The sequence below is a fragment of the Microplitis mediator genome, chromosome 10 (assembly GCF_029852145.1).
Source record: "Microplitis mediator isolate UGA2020A chromosome 10, iyMicMedi2.1, whole genome shotgun sequence".
In the NCBI taxonomy this organism is placed as follows: domain Eukaryota; kingdom Metazoa; phylum Arthropoda; class Insecta; order Hymenoptera; family Braconidae; genus Microplitis; species Microplitis mediator.
This window is the reverse complement of record NC_079978.1, coordinates 12,688,055-12,707,922: the sequence shown is the minus strand read 5'-3', so window position 1 is coordinate 12,707,922 and position 19,868 is coordinate 12,688,055.

Here is a 19,868-nt window from a genome sequence, read left to right as displayed (position 1 = left end):
TTGGTGACATCTATGATCACCATTCCGACTTTGACCGAGCAATTGACCCGACGCATGGATTGAAACGAGAGATCCGAGATAGACACCGAACTGAACTTCTAGGTTTTTTTTATTTGAATAATTCGACCCGACCAAATGAACAATACTCGAATCCGACGTTTGGACAATTTGAATCATGACATTTAAGATCAATCCGAGTTTGATCAATGAACAATAATGAATAAATCGCGACAAATAATTTCAAACTCGGCACTAAAACTGAACAAAGTGTGTAACCGATCTGTTAATAAATAAGTGCAGTGCGAACGTGATAATAATTAATTACGCGTGATAATTATTTATCGTGCAATTTAACGCGTTACCAAAATAACACATTATTTAGTATTGTATTTTATTTCGTTCGGGCAATTCTGAGAATTACGGATTATTCGTGTCTCATTCGCAACAGCAGTCTTGTCGCCTCGCCGTGTGAGAATACTCTGACGTCACTCGTCAAGTATTTCGTTAATACTTCCGCTGTAAGTGTGTCTCCGGACAATAAAATTATTTTATTTAATTTCGTGACCCGACTGTGCTTTTTTTTTAGCAATGAACTGATTTTGTTTTCCGATCAACTACGAGCAATTTTGTTTTGTTTATATCGAGTCAAGCCGACAACGACAATTTATTACTTTGCTTGTAACCGATTATTTTTGTAATAACGATCAATTGATTTTCTGTTTAATATACGACTAATTGTTTTTTGTAATTCTGATCAATTACTTATCGTTATCTTAAGTGCCTGACCTTTCTTCGATCCATCACCTTGAGCCGACATTTTCGATAATTGTTTATTTGGTAATTATAAAATCACCTGGCGCCCACCTTAAAAATTTTGGAACAAGGTTGCCAAAAACAGTAAGTGTATTCGGACTTCACTCCGGTAGATCCCCGGTGATAAAAAACCAGTTACAATATATATTTATATATATATATATATATATATATATATATATATATATATATATATATATGTATATATATATATATATATATATATATATATATATATATATATATATATATATATATGTAGCGTTGCTACTAGGTGATGCGATCGATAAAATTCGGCAGTTCACGTCGAACATCGATTTCTCATGTATCCGTCTCTACCTCATTCATGGAGGCAATAAGTAATAGACCGCTGGACTGCATACACGCATCTAAGCATGTCTTTACTGTATACTTACAATTACTGTGTTACTTTCGTTATTCAAATAAAACATTTGTTTGAATCAATTAGTTGGTTTTAATAATTTATAATGTTACTTTAACCACTGAATTAGTGACCCCGGCGTGATCTCTTTTTAAGGGAAGAGTCGAACACGTGCATTACACAGTGTTAAAATTTCGCGAGTTCTCGTGTTGTTTTGCCGCAAATATTTTGTCGCGTTGCCGATTGATCAGCAAGACCGTGATTTTCATTTACAGTTATTTTTGTGTGAATTTGTTTTTTTTAATTTATTCAGTGCAGTGAATTCATTATTATTGTGCAGTTTTTCATCTTTTATCGCCGCTGGCGCATTGCTGAGCATCTTCTGGGCGTTATGCAGCATAAGTGTTAATTCGAAGGACCATTAGTGCAATTCGAGTTGTGATATAAGTGTTCGCGAGCTGTGATAAAAAATTGTTAATTAATTTTTCGTGCAGTGTGGCGTATAATTTTCTTTCCGTTGCCGAAAATACCATCGAAGATTAAGCCGATTTGCTGGCTGCACATTCCTGAGCCGTGCGTCATCGATAATCTTTCAAAGACACAATACCGAATTAAAGATATTCTCGGTAGGTGATGTCAGACTCGAAAATCGACGGCGACGTGAAAGTAAAATCCGAGTCGTTTGACGGAGTCACATTTAAATCTAATTTATCGGGATCATCGTCGTTTACGTCACTTAAATTAAATATGGCCGTGAACATCAAAGCATCCTAGTTCAGCACAGAGCATCCAAAACTATGGTTTGAGCAGGTTGAGGCGCAGTTTTCGACACATCAGGTAGCAACAGAGCGTGCCAAATTTGACCTGGTGATTCCATTGCTTGACGATCACGTCACCGCAGAAGTCAAGCAGTTAATTCTTCAGCCTCCTGCGACAACTCCGCACAGCGATTTAAAAGCCGCTTTAATAAAATGCTTCGCGAGATCCGAAAAAGCACGGATCACCCAGCTCCTCGGCAGAGAGAGACTTGGCGATCGGACTCCTTTGCAACATTTACGTCATCTGCGTACATTAGTTCCCGGCATTGATGACGCTATAATTAAAGCACGTTGATTCTCGCATATGCCAAATAAAATTTAAGTATGCCTTGCAGCTATCAGCGACTCAACGCTTGGCAAGCTCGCCGAGTCAGCTGACCGTATGGTTGAGCGGATATTGCTTAAACCTCAAGTTGCCGCTGCTACAGCAACTCCACCATCAACTGCCGAGCACGGCGAGATTGCTGCACTGCGCAGAGAAATTGCGCAATTTACGAATCAAGTGAAAAACTTGAAAGTTTAACGCGGTAGATCCAGAAGTCGAACACGATCACGATCACGTGTTTCGAAGAAGTCTGATTTCTGCTGGTACCATTATAAGCACGGTAAAAATGCCCGATCGTGCATTCCCGGTTGCAAATGGCAGGGAAACTCAAACGAGAATCAGTAGAGGCGGCTAATGATTCTCAATCGATTTCTGGCCGCCTGTTTATCCGAGACCGAACTACAGGAACGGAATATCTTGTCGATTCCGGCTCCGATTTATCTGTTTTTCCACGTGGCTGGCTGAAATCAATTAGTACACCCATAGGTTATCAATTGTATGCCGCAAACGGCTCGATAATTCAAACCTATGGTTTAAGATCGATTACATTAAACCTTAGACTTTGCTGTGATTTCTCATGGAATTTTATCATTGCTGACGTCACTAAACCGATTATATGTGCAGACTTCGTAAGTCATTATGACTTACTAATCGACCTAAAACGAAAATGCCTTCGTGATCGCATCACTGGTTTATTGACACCCGGAAATTCTCACACGACATTGGCAGAAACTAATATTAAAGCAGTCGATGGTAATTCTGCGTACATGGAATTATTAAGAGAATTTACCGATATTACTTGGCCTGATGCTACTCAGCGTCATACAAAAAACATTCAACGGTGCATCACATAGGAACGTCACCTGGCTCGCCAGTTTCGTGCAAAGCAAGACGCCTGGCTCCATATAAGCTTAAAATTGCACAAGCAGAGTTCCGTGAAAAGCTCAAGGAAGGTATTTGCAGACTGTCTAACAGCACCTGGGCATCACCACTTCATTTAGCGCAGAGGAAGTCCGGAGAATGGAGGCCGCACGGTGATTACCGACCGCTTAACGATCGAACTCTCATCTATAAATATTCGTTGCGATATCTTGACGACTTTTCCGCATTTTTACACAGTAAAAATATATTTTCAGTCGTCGATGTTGCAAATACCCGTTGCACTGGAGGACGTGCCGAAAACGGCGATAATTACACCGTTTGGACTATTCGAGTTCCGGTTTATGACGTTTGGGCTTATAACGCGGCTCAAACGTTTCAACGATTTATTGACAAGGTCACTCGTGACCTTGGTTTCGTCTTCCCATCCATTGACTACATTTTAATTGCATCAGATGACGAAAAGCAGCACATGGAGCATCTAAAAATTTTATTCGAGCGTCTCCGTGAATACGGACTGGTAATTAATGTACTGAAATGCCAATTTTGTCTACCGGAAGTAAAATTTCTTGGCCATCTCATCACTAAAGATGGAATCAAGCCGTTACCGAAAAAAGTAGAGGCTATCGTCTACTTTGAGACTCCTATCACCGTAAATGCTCTTCGTCGATTCTTCGGCACAGTGAATTTCTACAGAAAGTTCATCAAGAACGCTGCAGAAATTCTAGCACCGTTGCATAAAATTTTGGAAGGACTCAAAGTCAAAGGCTCTCATCCAGTCAACTGGACAACTGAACTTCAAGAGTCTTTCAAGTGGAGCCGTTTTACAACAGAAAGTGGATAACAACTGGCAACTACTGGCATTTTTCAGTCGAAAAGTGTCCCCGTATACTCAAAAATTATCGACATACGACCGCAAGTTGAACGCCATCTACGAGGCTGTAAAATACTTTCGGCATATTTTCGAAGGCCGGCATGTTACAATCTACACCGATCACAAGCCGCTTCAGCACGCTTACAAACATCGCACGGAAAGAGCATCGCCTCGGCAATTTCGTCGACTCGATTTTATCGGTCAATTTACCACCGATATTCGACATGTGTCGGGTACCGACAATATTGTCGCTGACACATTGTTACGCTTCGAACCAGTATCTACTGCTATTACGTCGCAAGAACTTGCCGACGCTCAACAAACCGACAATGAACTTCAGCAGTTGTTACGTCAAACAACTGCTTTAAATTTAAAGACGATACAACTCGATAACGGACCCTCATTGTCTTGTGACACTGCGTCGGGTATAGTGCGTCCATATGTTCCAGTGCCGCTGAAAAAGAAGGTGTTTAATTCACTGCACTCGCTAGCCCATCCCGGAATCAAAGGATCATTAAAAATGGTCTCCAAGCGATACGTCTGGGCGTCAATTAATAAAGATTGCCGTGAATGGGCGAAATCTTGGATCGATTGTCAGATGAATAAAATTCAGAGACACGTGTCATCGCTGATCGCCAGTTCTGAACCTCCAACGGAACGATTCGAGCACATTCACATCGACCTAGTGTCTTTGAAATTGTCAAGAGGCTTTAATCAATGCCTGACTATCATCGACCGATTCACGAGGTTTCCTGAGGCTGTCCCGTTATCCAATAGAACTGCAGAGACAATAGCACATGCGCTATCGCTGCACGGAATTTCACGCCACGGAATACCGAAACGCCTAACTTCGGACCAAGGTCCGCAATTCGAATCGTCATTATTCCAGTCGTTATTAAAAATGTAAAGAATAAAACACTTGCATACTACGCCGTATCATCCGCAAGCCAACGGTCTCGTCGAACGTTTACATCGTCAGCTAAAGTCAGCTCTTCTATGTCATCAAGAGTCATGGTATGACGCATTACCAGCCGTTTTGCTTGGCTTACGCGCTGCCTGGAAAGACGACATACAGACGACACCGGCTGAATTAGTGAACGGAGAGGCAATTCGTTTGCCTGGTGAGTTACTCATTACCAGTCACAAAACTTCACCTCACGATACCATTAACACATTGAAACGTCATTTTAATTCATTGGCACCGGCCGAAATGTCGCGTCACGGCAAGCATTCTGTTTTCTGTTACAGAAACCTTAGTACTTGCAGCCACGTACTAGTACGGAATGACCAGGTTGGACCATCTTTCTCGCCGCCATACGAGGGTCCATATCGTGTAATAACTCGACACGATAAATACTTTATTGTCGATTTTTGAGGGCGACAAATCACCCTTTCAATAGACAGATTGAAGCTGGTTTAAGAGGTGAATTCAGTCGACACGGCGACGATGATAACAAACTCTCAGCCGATTAACACAGCAACCGAGACTCAAGAACGCCAAGTCCGGTTCAATATTTAAAAATTTATGCGATTTAATTTTTTTTTTCACATAAAAGTTTTTTGTACAAAGTTATAATTCACCACTTTATAAGAGTCATCCATTTAATTATTTATTTATTCATATCATTTGTAAATATTCCATTACTTTAATTATCGTGTATCAAATTTAAAAAAAAAAAAAAAAAAAAAAGTTTGGGAAATCCAAAAGTGCACACCTCGAACGCTCATGTTACAATGAACTATATAAATTATAAATTTTCTTTTTAATTACAAAATTTATTAATAAATATCTAGAAAGAAATTCATCGTTTTTTTTTTTAATTTAGTTAATTCTATGAAAAAAATCTGTCTATCGGTTGACCCTGCGGGCCAGCCCTAAAACTTCCTGCTGTTTTCGAGCTCCTTGATCTCTAAGACATTGTTGTAAATACATTTTCGAGCTCGAAGATACCTTTGTTTCCCTTTTTTATGAGCTTTTCAAGCTCAACAGGGTTACGTTTTATGTTAAAGTTTAAGAATTTAGAATCTAAAATAATAAATGAATGAGCATTTTTTGTATTTATTCACAATTGTGTTCAATAATGAGCTCAAAAATAAGAATTTACGTGATACGTTGTATCTATATCGTGTAAGTATATCCTGATACGGGTGAACGTGACGATTGTTAGGCAATCACCAATGACTTATGTAAAGAAGAACATATTAGTTTTGAGTAATTTTGTTCAGTAATTATTATGTTATTCAATGAAAAATGATGAACAATCGAATGATTTTATCGAGTTCTGAATGCTGATTAGATTTTTGAATTGATCGATTCGATAGTTTCCGAAATATTCACGAAAAACGAAAAAAAAACGATTTTTTTCCATTCTTTCGTCGACGATATCTCTCAAACGGATTATCCGATTGAGACGGTTTAGGTGGCAATCGGCGCGTTTTATTGAGGTCCAGAGCCGATAAAAATTTGGGAATGATTGGTTTAGTGGTTTCGACGATATTTGCAAAAATTCGTTTTCTATTGTGTCTTTCGTCGACGATATCTTTTGAACGGATTATCTGATTGAGACGTTCATGGTGGCAATCGAAAGCTTTTCTCGAGTTCTAGAGCTGATTAGATTTTAGAATTGATCGATCCAACAGTTTTCACAATATCAAAAAAAAAAAAACGGAAAAAAAAAATTTTTTTTTTTTTCGTATTTCTTAAATATCTCAGAGTTCATTCGACTAAATGGTCTAAAATTTTTTAGAAAATCTAAGTTCAGAAGATATCTTTCGAATGCCGCAAGAACCATCTGAATCGGTTCATTCATCAAAAAGATATGAGAGGTTTACATTCACACACACACACACACACAGACACACACACACACATATACATATATATATATACATTCATACAGACATCGCTTTGAAAATGTCAGAATAGCATCCAAGCACCTTCAAATGTACACATATGATGAAAACCCGGTTTTTGAAAATCAGGGTGAAACCAATAACTTACCGAATTTTTTGAAAATCGTCGATTTTCTCAGCGGGAAGTTAAAAATATACAAAATATGAATAGTTTTCAAACTATAGCAAAAGTACTTTTTTGAAAATTAATTTTTTAAAAAATTAATTATTAATTAACTAATAATTATAGAAGTGGAGCAATTGCAGATTCTGAAAGAGCTTTTACGGAGCAATTAATTGAGATATCATTTGATTCAAAAAAAAAATATTAGCCGCTAACTTTATTGTGGTAATTCTATGACAGTTGGTAATAAAAAAAAAAAATTATTTGATGGTAAAGTAGAACCTTATGATATCAGCAAAGTTCGATGACAAAAAAAAATTCCCGATAAAATAAAAAAAAATGGCTGCAGTCTGTGTTTGTTTACATGGAATAGTGCCGGTTTTAAGAAAAATGATTTATTAAAAATAAACGAGAGGGTCTACAGTAGTGATTTTCAAAAATAACCTTCTTTGTATAATTCTGAAGAGAGTGAAAAAAAAATAAAGTCGTTTTGTCAAGCCGTTCACGAAATATCCGTGCCACAGACTTTTTTTGGACTACAGACTAACTGACGTCCACGATACATATTTTTTATTGAACTTTTTTTTATTATAATATGTATCGGACAACTTAATGAAAGTATCAGTCTTATTAATTAGTGTTTCCTCATTAGGTTAATGTGCTTCTTATAACGTGTGAGTGTGACATAAAAATAATATATACAGTTTAATGAGGAAAAGTCAAGTGACCGTGACAAGTCTGTTATAAAGCACAACCTCGCCGCTTCGCATTCGAGGCATGAAAAAAACCGAAGGGAGTTCTGTCAAGCTAATGATAATTACCAGAAGTTCTGAGGAAGAACAAAACGGCCAGCTCAAGCAAACGATACTAGGGCTACAAAAGATTTACCAGAGCCCCTAGCATCTAGTATTGTTACAGATTACGAAAGGCCAAAAATTGAGATTCCAGTTCCAGTTTTTGCATCACCAGCTAACGAGTTCCGATGCTGGAACTGCGACAAGACAGGACAACGTCATGGAAATTGTCCTGACCCTCGACGACGTTTTTGCTTCAAGTGTCGAGCTTCCGGAGTGACAACATCAAGTTGTCCTTTCTGTAATCCGGGAAACGAGAAGAAGTGAGTCATCCACCGACTCGAGACTCACTAAGTGATCGTACAGAGTCGGACAGGACTTGTCAAGGTATGACCGGCACCGTTACAGGTATTTATAATACTAAAGAAGTCAGACAGGACGTGATGGACTTCGCTTATTCAATCGAGGAAGAAGGTAACAAGCCACCGTTGCCGAACAAGATGTATTGTAGTAATCAGTTACAGAATGACCTCGAAAATAACAACAAGAAGTCACCCACAGCTTTCTTTATCACAGTTCGGATAGCAGAATACCCGTTGAAAGCTTTGACAGACTCAGGTTCTTTAAAATCACTTCCAGGACCTGAAGGAATTGATCTAGTTACTCAACTAAGTTTATTAATTGAGTTACAAAACCATTCAGCTACAGCACAGTTATATAAGACTTTCTTTTTTCTTCTGACTACAGCTATAGTATGTAAAAAGTTACAGAGCTTAATGAGTTGTATGTTTCAGATCTTCGATAAGGCTACAGTATGTCGGGACAGGATACTAGAAGTTTGGAGAAGGATATGGAGGGCCTCGAAGAGGTCTTGTTGATCGATCTGTCTGTCGACGATGACGACATATCAACGGCCACAACAATACCGGAGATTAATGTGGGAGACGACGAAGTGAGTAATCCCTCCCGGAATGAAACGCTACAAGATCAGGAAGCGTTTGGCTACAGTCAAGAACAGGAAGAGATGCTAGGAGATCAGGAAGCATCGGGCTACAGTCAAGAGCAGGGGGAAGTCAATCAGGAGGAGTATGCCAGTGATACAGGTACAGAGACCGACAGCCTGTATGAGGGTCTACCAGGAGAGCTGCCGATGAGGCTTGATGAAAACACGCTCTGGGACCCAATCCGCCCATACGTCAAGCACCTGAGATGGCTTGACCACTTTAAACCTGGTCTGCTAAAGGCACTAGGGAAAGTGGCCGTTCGTATGAGCCACCCCAGAAACATCGGCTGTCCGCTCCAGGAATTATCTGGAGTAAAGTTCAAGAGAGCAACCACGAGTGACATCAGAGACGCTAATGCCACTCGTGACATCGGAGTGCAGGTCCAGCCGCTGACAGTTGTGAGTTCCAGCACTCAGACCGAACCAGCCGAGATGACGTTACAGACACCTATGGAGGTGGTACATGGATCAATTCCGGTCACCCCAGGAACCGGAATCACAGGAGTGTCGTCAACCTCGACACCACCAAGCACCGTTCCAGTCGATAAGGAGGTACCACCAACTCAAACCTCAGGGTCCAGTAAAGATCGACTGAAGTCACCCTCAGGATCAGCGCGCCAATCACTACTGGATTGGAATAAGAGGATACGGGAGAGGTCAGTAGCCCCATCAACTGTACCGACCCCACCAAGAGCACCAGAAAGAAAACCATCTTCGGTGCAAGACAGGCTCCAGCGTGCTCGAGAACCGGCACACAGCACAACATCAGCTCCAGGAAGAGAGAACACGGCTCCAGCAGAAGAGGCGAAGAGGAAGCAGTTCACGTGGATGGGCAAGCCACGTCTCTGTTGGAACTGCCGCAAAGAAGGGCACCCATTCAGCGCATGCCTAGAAGCCAGGAAGACCTTTTGCCAGATGTGCGGCAGGACTAATTATACAGCCCGTACGTGTCTTAGTTGCGGTGAAAAATGGAAAGCAATGGGACCGTACAAGAAGGAATACGGAGGAAATGTTCCTCGGGAGCAGCTAAGGAAGGCTCCCCGACATCGAGAGGACGAACAGTCACCTAATCGTGGTTGACCATACTAAGATTCCGTCTCCAGGTTACAGATAAAAGGCAACGACATTGGCGCTACTGGACAACGATTACATGATTTAAGATTTATGTTACAGTTAAACAAAAAAGTATTTCGTACCTCGCTACGGCGTCGTACCTACAGTGGCTTGGGCCGAGTTGAGTTATGAGAGGTTGTGAAACCGTATGTTACAGGCAAAGGCCCTAGGGGTATGAGCATGGTGAATTTGCCCCCGAAAGGTATCGGCTTGATACTGCGGGGATTTTTAGGTACTAATAAGATATTAAGATCCTGAGAGTTTCAGCTTTTGAAACCAATCGGTCTTCGAGAAAGAGCCAAATATGTAAAAATCAGATAAAATGAATATTCTCAGAGACTATTTTATCGATTGACATATACTCGGGATATGTTTTGGGGGTCGATAGTAGCTCCTCGGAAAAAAATTGGGAGCTTCATCGGTCGACAACAACCTCGAAAAAAATGACTTTTTAGTTTTAATTTCGACTTTTCACGATGTTACGGTTCTGGTACAATTATGAAATAATTTTTTTTGGATTCCTCATCCAATTTCCTATAGACTTGAGTGCTTTTAAAATTTTTAAAAAAGGTAGGCCATATAGAAAAAAAAATAAAAACCACTTTTTAAGCAAATATTTACTTTATTTACATGTTTAAAGTGTGAATCATTATTTTTCTAATTTGTATATGTTCTTGAATGTTATTTGCAAAAATAATCTCTGCATCAGCAGTTAAATTTTGTCATATCATATAATATCAACTAAAATATTATAAACATTATACACATATAAAACAAGAAATAGATTTTAGTTTGTAAATTATAAATACATAACAACAAATGAAAGATATACTTGAGGAAAAAAATGTATAATCATATTTTATCAGTCTTCATCACTATCCTCTTCAATCACAGGTGAAATACTGTGTCTATCAAATAATTTGCTAAGTATTTCAGCAGGCCTTAAAATCTTTGTTAAATATCTCCCGTGTGATAAATAGTAAACAACAGCAGCAACATGACAGCAACATCCAATTGTTCTCAGACCATTTGCACACTAACAACTATGCCTCAATATGCTTTTTGGACCAATAGCATTTTTTTTATACTCAATAAAACATCTATAAACCTTTCTATTAATGTGTCTGGATTGAACTTGAATTTTGAGTATATTTGACTGTTCTTTCACATATTGAATAGTGAGATTACCTGTTTCATCAAGCATTTCTGCTAAATAGGAAACAGCCTGTTTCAATTGATAGGAACCAGTGAAAAAAATACGCAGATCATTTTCTGTCATTTCTGGAAAGTCTTCAAGAGTTTCAGATGAAATTGTTTGAAACGGCAATTTTTTCCGCTGCCAGCCATTTTTTTGAACGTCTTCAGCTAACGTATTTACTACATTATTTTGCGATTTCATTGTTTCGATGACTTCATCCAAAAACTCTGAGTCGGAAGTAAGACGCTTACTATACATATTGAAACAGGCTGTTTCCTATTTAGCAGAAATGCTTGATGAAACAGGTAATCTCACTATTCAATATGTGAAAGAACAGTCAAATATACTCAAAATTCAAGTTCAATCCAGACACATTAATAGAAAAGTTTATAGATGTTTTATTGAGTATAAAAAAAATGCTATTGGTCCAAAAAGCATATTGAGGCATAGTTGTTAGTGTGCAAATGGTCTGAGAACAATTGGATGTTGCTCTCATGTTGCTGCTGTTGTTTACTATTTATCACACGGGAGATATTTAACAAAGATTTTAAGGCCTGCTGAAATACTTAGCAAATTATTTGATAGACACAGTATTTCACCTGTGATTGAAGAGGATAGTGATGAAGACTGATAAAATATGATTATAAATTTTTTTCCTCAAGTATATCTTTCATTTGTTGTTATGTATTTATAATTTACAAACTAAAATCTATTTCTTGTTTTATATGTGTATAATGTTTATAATATTTTAGTTGATATTATATGATATGACAAAATTTAACTGCTGATGCAGAGATTGTTTTTGCAAATAACATTCAAGAACATATACAAACTAGAAAAATAATGATTCACACTTTAAACATGTAAATAAAGTAAATATTTGCTTAAAAAGTGGTTTTTATTTTTTTTCTACATGGCCTACCTTTTTTAAAAATTTTAAAAGCACTCAAGTCTATAGGAAATTGGATGAGGAATCCAAAAAAAATTATTTCATAATTGTACCAGAACCGTAACATCGTGAAAAGTCGAAATTAAAACTAAAAAGTCATTTTTTTCGAGTTTGTTGTCAACCGATGAAGCTCCCAATTTTTTTCCGAGGAGCTACTATCGACCCCCAAAACATATCCCGAGTATATGTCAATCGATAAAATGGTCTCTGAGAATATTCATTTTATCTGATTTTTACATATTTGGCTTTTTCTCGAACACCGATTGGTTTCAAAAGCTGAAACTCTCAGGATCTTAATATCTTATTAGTACCTAAAAATCCCCGCAGTATCAAGCCGATACCTTTCGGGGGCAAATTCACTATGCTTATAGCCCTAGGGCCTTTGCAAAAACCTGCATAGGTTTAATTAATAGTATGTCTCAGGACATACGTAATACCGCTACAGTTAAATGTTTCAGGTCGTGGGTTCGAGAAAACAGTGTTAAAAGTTTCGAGGATGAGAGAGTTCGAACCACGATCATGGTAAAGAGAGAGTCATCATAGTAACAGCAGTGCAGTTCCAGAGTCAGTAATACAACGTATAATCAAGACAACAATCACCGTACCGTAAAATCTTCCCCAGGAGGACGGGAGTTGTGACTTTTTTTTTGTATGGGGGTCAAATCAAAGTGAACGTCACAAACACCAACGAATGTTATTGTATTTACGAGCATGGTAACTCAAGACTTATAATTTAGCTTACAGTAATTTACGATTTTTATACAGATTTTTGATCAAGTTATAGTTTAAGAATTAAATATGGAGTATCGTTCGGCTACAGTTATGGATTTTTGGATAAAGAAAATAAGAATTAGAATTAGAATTATGGAAAATTATTATGGGATATGGTTTGAGATTAAAGTTTGGGAAAATGACTGTTTGAGTTTTGGATTTTTGATATTTTGAGTATGTGGACGGTTCAGTGTTACCGTGGAGCGGAACTTAAATTAGTCACCTGGTATCATCTGATGATAGAACCTAGTTCTATCCCTCTGAGACTTCTTGGTTGATTGCAGAGGTCTAGCTGAGATGCTAGTGCTCCAGTATATAAGGAATTTGACGGATGCAGAATGGGATCAGTTTTGGAGTTTTGGTTTGGCAGGCCTCAACAATAATTTTGTGACCGTTGCTGTTGTGGAAGCCGTTTGGTCATTTTTAAATTATTAGTCTGACAGGCCTCAGAGAACAAGTCATGACCACTTGTACCGCTGAGGAAGTCATAGGTCACTTAGTTTATAAGTTTTATGATCCCAGCTGACGTCTGTTACAGGAGAGCAACTGCCAAGGATATCCATACTCAGAATGGGTTTAGTGTGTACGTTTGGTGAGGACTTGAGCCTCCAGTTACCGTTATCGTAAAGAATGAGTTGGATTTAAGAATTTAGAATATAGAGGTCAGTTATTGATAACGATAGGATTGAGTTTGGGGTTTTTAGAATTGAGAATTGAGAGAGAGGAGTCGGAGGGAGACCTTCGAGGAGTACGGACGTGAGCATTCGACTCTAGTCGCTTGAAGCAAATAGACGTGTGCAGTAATGGCGCTACAGTTCAAAGCATTGCGGAAAGCTACAGATTAAGATTATTGCTACAGAAGTATTATTTAAAAACAGTGTAAGACGTTACTTGATATTTATTCACCAGACATCAGGTGTGAAATAATTATTATAAATAATTAATCGAGTTCGAGTCAAAAGTCTTGAGGTATTATGCTCCTGTTTTAATTAAAGAAAAGATTTAATATCTGAGAGAATTATGAAATTAGTGTTACATTATTAGAGTCACGATCACGTTTTATTGTTAATATTATTTTTTAAAAGAATTATAAGAAATATGTTTGGTTGATGAACCAATTAGTGTCTAATTAACATCGAAATGAGACCCATGTACGATAGTTTTACGAGTTTGCTAAAGAGAATGTCCTAGAGTATCGAATCTATAATTATCGTTCTAGTTTACCAAATATTATCTAATTATCATTTAGTTCTAGTTAATTAATTGATTTATTTATAAAATATCAATACGAATCATTTAGATGTCAATTAACCTTCCGTTAAGATTAATTTTATTGTATTCAGCATTCGTTATAGAGACAAAACATTATTTGTACTGAGCTACCGTATTTTATTTATTGTTAAATAGAGTTTTGAGATTGTTGCTGTTAAATAAAAGTTGCAAATTTAAAATGAATCTACATGACTTTGGGGAATGATGTAACCCGGACCATTCCCTCTCTCCATAAACCTCTACACTGAGCGACACCATGGCATACCGTAACTCTGTTTTTAGTTTTCCAGTCTCCGTTTTGTTTTGCTAATAAGTTCTGAGCATTTTGTTAAGTTTTAGTTTTAGTTTTGTTTATGCGTGGTTTTGGTGATAATTCCACAGATAAAAAATTATCCAAAATTTCATGATTTACTGGTTTGGTGATTCCAGTGATTAAAAATTACCTGGCGCCCTATTCGTATTGAGACTGGAGGCTAAAGGCAGAGAACGAAGTTATAGCGCAGAAATTAGCGTCTAGCTTTTGTGTTATAATATATATATATTAGACTGGGCCAAAAACATCGACTATTTTTTTTTTTTTTTTTTTCGATACTGTGAAAATATTATTCCTGATGACAAAAAAAAAATTACTGTGCAAGTTTGAGCCCTTAATATTGATATTAAGAAGTGTATCGTTACGACTGGAAGACCTTGGAAGTTCAACAAAAATATAAAAAATAAAATTATAACATGCCAGCGAGGAACGGAGCGGAGTATGTTAAACATAAAAAGAACAGATAGAATAAGACGGTGACACGCGTTAATATCTCCGGACAAAATATCCCCGACAAAATATCCACGACAAAATATCCCCCGACATAATATCCACGCGACAAAATATCCCCGCGACAAAATATCTCCAGACAAAATATCTCAGGATAAAATATCTTCATGACAAAATATATGTTGACAAAATATCCCTATCGTTGAATAATCGATGAAGAAATTTGTGAAAAAAGGGCATAATTTTATTACAAGTGGATGCGTTAAGATATTTTTGTATTTACACACACACAAAATACCTGCAAAAAAGACACGTCCTATTGCACGTATGTGTGTTCATTAGGGTGGTCCGTTTGGAACGACTTTTTTTTTTTTTTCGCTCCCACTGAAAAATATTGTTGTAGACATTGGAAAAATAATTCTCTGAAAGTTTTAGCTCTTAATTTTAATTCTAAGTACTTTACATTTGATTTTGAAATTTTCCCATTTAAAATACATGGGAAAGTTGGGATTTTTTTTTTAATTCTCTATAACTCAGCCGCATTTTAAGTTATCGGGTCGCCGTTTGCGGCATTTTTTAGGTAATTTGATACTCTTCAAAAGTTTCTTTAATAGTTTTACTCTGACTTTAATTGTTTTCTCTGTATCGGTTCTGAAAATAATTTTTTCAATAATAATTTGGGTTTTTAGTTGATATTAACTAAATAACGAAATTTACAGAAAAAGTGCAGATAACGATTTTTTTAGGAAATTTTATTCGCTACAAAAAAGGTCCTCTTAGTTAAGTAGCTTAAGTTCTTCGTTCACGTGATATAGGGATTTTAGTAATTTTGTAAATAAAATATTTGTCAAAAATTTTTCCGAAGTTCATCAATTTGACCCCTTTTGATTTTAATGACTGGATTAAATTAATAAAAGGAAAATTATTTACCGATTTAAAATTGAAATGAAATAGTATTTGGTGGAATTTTTTGACAAATATTTTATTTACAAAATTACTGAAATCCCTATATCACGTGAACGAAGAACTTGAGCCACTTAACTAAAAGGACCTTTTTTGTAGCGAATAAAATTTCCTAAAAAATCGTTATCTGCACTTTTTCTGTAAATTTCGTTATTTAGTTAATATCAACTAAAAACCCAAATTATTATTAAAAAAATTATTTTCAGAACCAATACAGAAAAAACAATTAGAGTCCGAGTAAAACTATTAAGGAGACTTTTGAAGAGTATCAAATTACCTAAAGAATGCCGCAAACGGCGACCCGATAACTTAAAATACGGCTGAGTTATAGAGAATTAAAAAAAAATCCCAACTTTCCCATGTATTTTAAATGGGAAAACTTCAAAATCAAATGTAAAGTACTTAGAATTAAAATTAAGAGCTAAAACTTTCAGAGAATTTTTTTTTCAATGTCTACAACAATATTTTTCAGTGGGAGCGAAAAAAAAAAAATAGTCGTTCCAAACGGACCACCCTAGTGTTCATATATTTTTGTGATTACACACACCCAAAACCTCTGAAAAAAGGGCACAATTTTATTGCAAACGGATGCATTCAGATATTTATGTATTTACACACACACAAAATGCTTGAAAAAAAGAACACGTACTATTGCATGTATGTGTGTTAATATATTTTTGTAATTACACTTACCCAAAACCTCTGAAAAAAGAGCACAATTTTATTGCAAACGGATGCAATCAGATATTTATGATTAATATTAAATTTGACTAAAACTATTGATGAAAAGTGACCTTAAATAGTTGGTAATTACTAATAGTTGATAATAGATTATATTACTTACAGTAATTAAATTAATCAATAAGTTTACGTTTTTTTGTATTTCAATTCAATTATTTTTATTAATGTTAGTAAAGAAGTTCAATATAATCTTTAACGTTTTATACTTATTTCTTTCTTATTATTTTAAATTGCTTTTATTAAAAATTTTGGTCAACGTAAATATTCGTGGATATTTTGTCTACATATAATTTGTCATGAAGATATTTTATCCTGAGATATTTTGACTGGAGATATTTTGTCCCGGGGATATTTTGTCGCGTGGATATTATGTCGGGGGATATTTTGTCGTGGATATTTTGTCGGGGATATTTTGTCCGGGGAAATTAACGCAGGTAACCGAATAAGACATACAAAAATACGCAAAATCACAAAAGCAACAGACGGTTTCACTCAAGCTCTGACTTTAAAATGGAAGTAGGCCGGACACATAGCACGCCTGAAAGATCAAAGGTGGATAAAAAAAGTGACAGAATGGAGGGGGCCAGATGGCAAAAGGAAGAAAGGGAGACCTCCCACCAGGTGGGAGGATGAAATTAAACGGATAGCGGGTCCAAACTGGACACAAAGAGCGCAATCCAGAGAAAACTGGCTCAAATTGGAGGATGCCTTCACTCCCAGAAGGGTTCTTACAGAATAATTTAAAAAATATATATACATATGTATACTACAACTACATTAGTAACACATCCAAAATTCTATATGCAAAACAGTAACTTCCAAACATTAAACAAAAATAACTAACTTGTAATATGTAAATTTCGTTTTCTGAAAGATATAAAAGGCTTTTTTATTATTTATTTTATTTATTTTATATCGTTACGACTATTAGTTTTTTGACAGAAATTTTATTTTTTACCCAAAACTCGTAACACATCTATCTTAAAAATTCGAGCAATGTATATTCTTCAAGGAAACTGAATTCCCTACAAAAACTCTCTCTTAGTAAATTGACGTAAAACGAGCCGTTTCTTTTTGACCGTGCCTTAAACATTTATTTGTTTTTAAATTCATTGTTCTATTTTGGATTTTTGTAACTACTAGAAATATTAAATTTTTTTTTGCCAAGACACAGATTCTTGAAGAAAACTTAATGCTCTACAAAAAAGGTCTCTTAACATTTTTTGCTAAATTCACTCCTTCGAAAGTTAATCAGGTTATTAAAGTCGTTTTGACTCAACTTCGACATTAAATAACTTTCGAAGAAGTGAATTTAGCAAAAAATGTTAAGAAACCTTTTTCGTAAAGCATTAAAATTTCTTCAAGAATATGTATCTTGACTGAAAAAAATTTTAATATTTCTAGTAGTTACAAAAATCCAAAAAAGAAACAAAGCATTTAAAAAACAAATCAATGTTTAATGCACGGTTACAAAGAAACGGCTCGTTTTACGTCAATTTACTAAGATAGAGTTATTGTAGGGAATTCAGTTTCCTTCAAGAATATACATTGCTCAAATTTTTCGAATGGATGATTTACGAGTTTTGGGTAAAAAATAAAACTTCTGTCGAAAAACTAAAAGTCGTAACGATACACCTCCTAATATCAATATTAAGAGCTCAAACTTGTACAATAATTTTTTTGGTCATTAGGAATATTATTTTCACAGTATCGAAAAAAAAAAATAGTCTATTTTTTTGGCCCAGTCTAATATATATATATATATATATATATATATATATATATATATATATATATATATATATTGAGACAATGTGAATTGTCATCTTCTCCCTCAGCCTTGCGGTTCTCATTTTTCCCCGTCTCGTTGCCGTCTGAAACCACCTAAAGCTAGTCATAGTGCCATGGTCACATGACTAGTTATCAGCTCAACGCATGACCGTGAGGGGAAGTGGGGAGCGAGCCCAAAAACTCAGCCCTAAGACCCTACGGTGATTGAACTTCACTTCGATCCTGGATCAATTAGTGATAAGACGTATAATTTAGTTTTACTGTCATATACGAGCAATTTAGTTGCGACCTTGTTAATACGGATAACTACTTTGTAAATCGGGAAATTAACTTGCGTTATAGTTGTATTACTAGCAATTCTCTTGCGATATACTTTACTGTCCAAGTTTACTGATTATTATAAACAAAGTTAGTTCAAATAAATATTACTGTACGTTACCGGCGATAAACTCGCGATTTAAAATTTATACTGTGCCACGAATCTGTCTACATTTTATCCAGCGCTTGCATTTTCTTGTGAGTAATTTTCTTGTAATTATTATAATTGGCAATAAACTTGCAAAGAATTCTGATTAATTCCTTTTATTCCATCTATAACTGTTCATCCTACTTATTTCCTATTTTACTGGTAAGATTATTAAATAGTCTGATAAAATAAATATTAATTAAGTTACAAATAGTAATTTGACCATCAATAAGAATATTCTGTAATTTTATAAGCCGTGAGGTAAGTTGATAAGTTTTCTCATACGTTGCCGAGTTTGAATAAGTGCGGGTCTTTGCTTTGCAAGAACCCCAGCCCACTGCTCTGTCCAAGTAAAATAAAATTTGTTAGAGGCCAGCCTAAGCCAGGGTTCAACCCGCGAATTCTGGTGGCTGCTGGTAAAAATCGCGAAGACGAAAAGCGATTTGTCTCAATATATCTTAGGGTGCTCCGTTTGAAACGAAGATAGTAGTAGTATTGCCACTATAGCGGACCCCACTCCAAAGTGGAGGGGGATATCGCGCGGCGGTGGGAGATAGCTGTGCCCGCTCGCACAGATTTAAATTTAAATTTAAGCAATAATAATAATAATAATAATAATAATAATAATAATAATAATAATAATAATAATAATAATAATAATAATAATAATAATAATAATAATAATAATAATAATAATAATAATAATAATAATAATAATAATAATAATAATAATAATAATAATAATAATAATAATAATAATAATAATAATAATAATAATAATAATAATAATAATAATAATAATAATAATAATAATAATAATAATAATAATAATAATAATAATAATAATAATAATAATAATAATAATAATAATAATAATAATAATAATAATAATAATAATAATAATAATAATAATAATAATAATAATAATAATAATAAT